Genomic DNA, 6,000 nt, shown 5'->3' on the forward strand with positions numbered 1-6,000 from the left:
TTTCCACACGATATTGGTTTGCTATATTTTGCAACCGCTTGTGGGTCGGAGTTGATATACGTACATATACGAGGGTGTGCTTAAAAATCTCTCGTAAGAATATGAAGCATTTACAGTACGGTCTACAGGTAGCGTAACTCCATAGGAAAACATCTCCCATACTTTGACACTAAAGTGATCAAGATTACCAAACCAACTAATTCTTTGATAGCGAGTGTATTATGATTTTAACTTTCTGCGTATGTAATGAATTTTTTTTATTATTAATTTTGCGTCTTTGCAGAAAACTTTACCGTATATGTTTGACCAAAAGTAATTCAATACTGTCGTTGGTTTTTCAGTCAGTCTTTAAAGTTTTATTCCTTCTTTCAAATATCTTCATTCCCCCCCCCCCCCACACACACACATACACACCCTAGTAATACTAATTTATGACATATAGGCTTTCATATCAGATGAAAATTTAAACATTTGGTATGGATAAATTTTTTATTTAAAGCAAAAAATGTCGCAATTTTTTATTTTTATTTATTTATTTATTTTTTTTTTAGGACTTCTGGATTTTCATCACTGCTACAAAATTTTACTGAGCTTCAGACCTCTATTGATTCCAACATGTGCGTAGCAATTTTGATTTAAAAATTTTCAAATAAAATTACTTGGATTTTTCTTTAATTGGAGATAATTCAACGCTATCAACTCACTCACTCATATGGGAATTTAATAATTTTACTTTTAAATATCCTTTTTTTTTTTTTAAGTTATAAACAGAAAACAGTGAAACAAATAAAATATCTATAATATGAAACGTTTACATCAGATGGCGCTACCTTTCAAAATAATCAACAACTCATCCAAAGAACGAAAATAAATAAACATAATGTAACTCTCTGGACACAAGAATCCACAGCATGTTCAGAGCACCATATAAGAGAGATTCTGATCCTTATTTTTTGCTGTAAAAAAAAAAACAGCGTTATTTATCAATAAATAAATGATATTTCTGTATCACGATGAGTCTTAGAACGCCATGGAGGTGCACGTGCAATATTTGTTGTTACCCATTGAAACCTTGGAAACGTAGAATGACGCTTAACCAGAACTGTGTTAACAATATTTTTCAAACATTTCCAAAAACAGAATGTCACATTTAGTCATCCATGCAAGCTTCCAAATGTCAATTGACTTTTCGTTTGTAAATACATCGCTTTCCTCGAAATGTAAATAGTAGCTCGTGCCAATCAAAATCACTCGGCGACGCACGTTTTGAATTTTGGTGTCGCAAGCGTTTGGTGTGTAATATTCCGTGAAATCGTTACGATAAACAAGTCGAAATCTGCGATTTGTGGAAATCACGTATGTTAATAGTAACTACCTATCTGCCGACCAGTTTTATACGTCAATAAAGAAAGGATTGCTGATTAAACTAACAGACCTCATGAAGATTCCACGGAAATGCATTATAATGTGTTCGAAGGTTTGTTTGACATAATGATCACCGGGGATGGCTAATGAACACTCCTTAAGTTATTTCTTGTGGCAGATATGAGTACTGATTTCGTTCCGTTTTTAATGTATCTCCCTGCTAATTAAAGATCACGTGACCTCCTTCAAAATACGATTTCCTCTGCTATTTGGAATTATGAACGAAACAATTCAGGCTATTATTTCGACAGAATTCAAACCTGATGTCTTTCCAACTAAAAATTCTATGAGTGCGGTGATTGAATCTTACTTGTTCCCCTGAAGGTCTCGAGATGATCGTTCCCCAGATTTTGGATAAGGTGAGAAGGCCATATTTATTAAAATTTGATGAATGTTTGGAGTATTGTGATCTACCGCCTCAAAATGGCTGTAGTGTAGATAATGGACATCTTCCTTATGTTGATTCAGTCGGACGTTAGCTGTTCTTCCTGTTTGTCCGTTTGCAAGGACAAAGGGATACTGTAGACACATGGATGATCAAGATGGCAAAATGGATCTTTTGTTGATTTCAAAGAGATGGATGCCATTCGCTAAAAAATGTATCCTGTATGCGATTGATTTCAGTGGATAGGCCAGTATGGTCCTGGCAGATAGCTTAAGTTCTATTTACAAACGTTTTGATAACACCAGACTGCTGGGAGGGATGATGATGGATGTGCCTACCAGTGTGAGCAGGTTTCCTGTAGACGGAAAAGGATAAAGAACGGCTGATCACCATACTGTCTCCCCTTTTCCTCCCCTCAAGTTTTATTTTCTGATATCTCCTTCATAAAAATGAAGATATTTACTTGTGTATACTCTGCATTTATATGCAACAAACAAAGAGTTGTTTATATACAAGTAAAAATAAAAAAGCGATTTTTTTTCTGTTTAAATGCCTGATAAGTTCTTTAAATAAAAAGTATTGCAAAAAGAAAATATTTTTAATAGTTTATTGAAAGGGAAAAATCTCAATGAGACGAAGAAAGAGGTGAATTGGGAATCACACACCGTAAAATCAACCATGAACAGAATCCATTTTCCCCCATTTGTTTACTAGCGAATAAATAGCGTTTTTATGCTTTTAAAACTGTAGTTATTTAAAATTTTTTAAATAACGAAACCTGTGGTGCGTTCATAATTAGAAGAAACACACGTATTAACCACAGTGAAAATTATTTAATTGTAAATATTTCATCCTAAGTATCTTAGGACATCATCAGTACAGTATTTAAACAAAAATTAGGAATAACATACAGTTAGGGCGCATGATTACAATAGAATCTCATGAAAACGTGCATAACGTGCTAAAGTAGTACAAAAAAAAAAAAAAAAAAAAAAAAAAAAACGTTAATTATTTAACACAGTTTTGTATGATAATTTCCCATACTTTAAGAATAGCAAGAACGTCGCTGCGGTTTAAGTTTGGTCTGTGTAGTAGGGCTTCAGAACTTTCTTTGTATAAACGTTCATGTTTAAATAAAGATCTATGTAAAAGTTTAGCATTTTCCCAATGGATCCTGTGGTTTGGATTTATTCGGAATAAATTAGGAATAACTTATGTTATTCCTAATTTTTGTTTAAATACTGTACTGATGATGTCCTAAGATACTTAGGATGAAATATTTACAATTAAATAATTTTCATTGTGGTTTATACGTGTGTTTCTTCTAATTATAGTTATTTAAACATTACAATAGCTATTATTTCGGACATAAAAATACTTTTCTCTTTTGGTTTCACTGTTCGACTGAAACTTGGACTATTCAATCGCTGGAAGAATGCTGGTGAGAGCCAGTTTTACAATTTTTTAAAAATGCTCACCAGATGGCTGTAGTGGCTCCATTATTATTGTGATAGATCAAACGTTCCTTGATGAGGAGGATGTGTTTGTGGTGTTCCACATTGGAGCCACTTATTACTTAAGAGGCAGTTAAAATTATGTATGATCAGACTGGTCTGATCATACATCATTGCCGGCCCGGTTGGTCGAGTGGTTAGCATAACCGCTCTCCAACCAACATGTCACGGGTTCGAATCCCGTTATGGACATGGATGTTTGTGAGTGCCTTGTGTATTACTATAACCCTTGATATAGTACAGTATGACCTTTGCTATCCTTTAAACCATAAAATCATTCTCATCATTATGCATAATTTTATATTCTACTGTTTGCTTTTGAGGATCCCACAGAGGAAAGCTTCGTCTTTATTACGGATCTAAATATTTAGCAGAGTAGGAAATGAATCCTAGACTATAGAGAAGAAGAAAAAAAAAAAAAAAAAAAAAAAAAACGGAAAGCACCTGCTGGATTTCTGTTCAGGATACGGACTAGTCATCGCTAACCATGTCCCAGCACAAAAATGTACCCCAATTTACATGGAGAGAAGATGAAAAATCTCCTTGGCTATGCTATTGTTAAGAGCGATGTTTTGATACTGGTTGAGGACACAAGAGTATACAGAAAATTTGAAACTGGAAGTGATCACCTTTTTTTTTTTTTTTTTAGCTTGATAGAAATGAATATCGCATTGAAAAGAAGAATATGTAAGAAAGAATTTTTAAAAATAATTAAAACTTTGAAAAACAAGAGCCAAACTTTGGATATTCAGACGCAGACTCCGACAATGCATTGACCGATTCAACCAAAAAGGAATGCAGTGAAGTTAAAAGCAAGGATAAACCAGAATCAGAATTCCATGGTGGAATCAGGAAGTTAAAAAAATAGTCATGGAAAAGAAGAAAGCGGACTGAACATTAGTGGCGGTATCGTATTAAAAACGAGGATATTAGGAAAGAACTTGACATTATTAGCATCCAGAAATGCGTTAGCAGAGCTAATCTCAGGTGGTATGGTCACTTAAACAGAATGGGCGAGGAAAGATTAGCAAAACAAGTGTTCTCTGCCAGTTTGGCAGCAAAACGACCCAGAGGAAGACCAAGATATAGGTGGATTGATACAGTAAAAAGTGCTTTAGAAGACAGAAATATAAGAGCTAGTAATCAGAAACGGGTCTTTGGCGTTCGCATGCAATTTCTATCTAAGCGCCCCTGTAACGATTCGGGCGTGTGTGGTTCTGCAAGCACGAAGGTTAAGTATACGAATGGGGTGCCCCCTTCGTAGCAGCGCCCGCATGCTCTGAATGCCCGCTTCCGCCGGCTCTGCTGGTAATATTAGAGTGCTCAGCAAGTACAGTATCTGGCTATTACTTTTTTTTTTCATATTGATGATTACCAGGTTAATGATGAGAGTTTAAGGCCGGCTTCGTCGACCGAGCGAAAGAGTATCTACTCTCCAACCAATGGGTTTTGAGTTCAAATTACTCCGTGATGTTTGTCGATATCATTGGGTGGGAGATAAATTAATCGCGTAGTGTTAAGACCACCGCTATCCATCTTAATTACCGGCTACTTCAGATCTTGATATTATGAAAAAATTAATGCGATAAAGCAAATTTCATGAGTGGGAATGGCTTAACTGATTATTGAGAATTTGAATGAATGTTAAGGGCCATCTTTTATACCATTTCTCCATGGATTACGTGAGATTAATGTTTCTCTTGTTTTTTTATAAGGTCTACAGACACTGTGATTTATTTATTTATTTATGTCGCAACTTCGTTGCGACATAAATAAATATATGGTAATATGTGATTTTCCATAAATCATATATTATAGCGAACATAAAAACGAAAACAAAGGGCGTTCTAGCACTTCTCGAATTTATAAAGTCTACTTTCTGTCTAGCTTGAAATTGAAAATATCTCGAAGTCAGTTCTTTATCTTTAAGAGCAATTTTAAGATCCATATTTTGCCTAACAAAACAAAATCTTTGCTATTACCTGGCTTAAGACTTCGAAGGATATCCATGGGGAGGGACTTAATTCGCGTTGCTAATGGCAACCGAGCAATTAATGCCAAGGATAAGAACACTTTATTTAGCTTAATAAACACTGATAAGTGAACTATTCAAAGATAAACGCGAGGAGGGAAAATACGTACTCAACTGCGTATTTGGTGTAAATTAGGTGCAAAAATAGTCAGGTGCTTAGAGCCAAAATAAGGCTTTCCATCTCATAAAACAGGATGGCAAAGCTTATTCTAAATGAAACATAAGCAGTTTTCAAAAATGCTTTGTTCTCTCTCTCTCTCTCTCTCTCTCTCGTGTGTGTGTGTGTGTGTGTGTGTGTGCGCGTCTGTGAGAGAGAAAGAAGAACGTTTACAGTTATTCATTCTTCAGAAGCTTGTGTGATCTCATTAATCGTCATGCCATAAACAAACGCTTCACCATATTAATCACTATACTAGGAAATTGTGTCATTTCTTAAATAGCTTATTTTTAGCTGTAATTCTTCGAAGTAACAGTAGTGATATTATAGCGTGAAATAAACTTATATATCAAAAATAAGATTTGTTTGAAGTTTAAATGCTAAAAGTGAATATTTATTATTTAGTCCCACTGTCCTGCTATACATAATATCCACTGCGCTGCAAAAATTATTCGGATAGCTACTATTTCATTGGAATGCTGCATAC

The sequence above is a fragment of the Typopeltis vanoorti genome, chromosome 1, assembly GCF_054136105.1.
Source record: "Typopeltis vanoorti isolate ZY-2024b chromosome 1, IOZ_Tvanoo_1.0, whole genome shotgun sequence".
Classification (NCBI taxonomy): domain Eukaryota; kingdom Metazoa; phylum Arthropoda; class Arachnida; order Uropygi; family Thelyphonidae; genus Typopeltis; species Typopeltis vanoorti.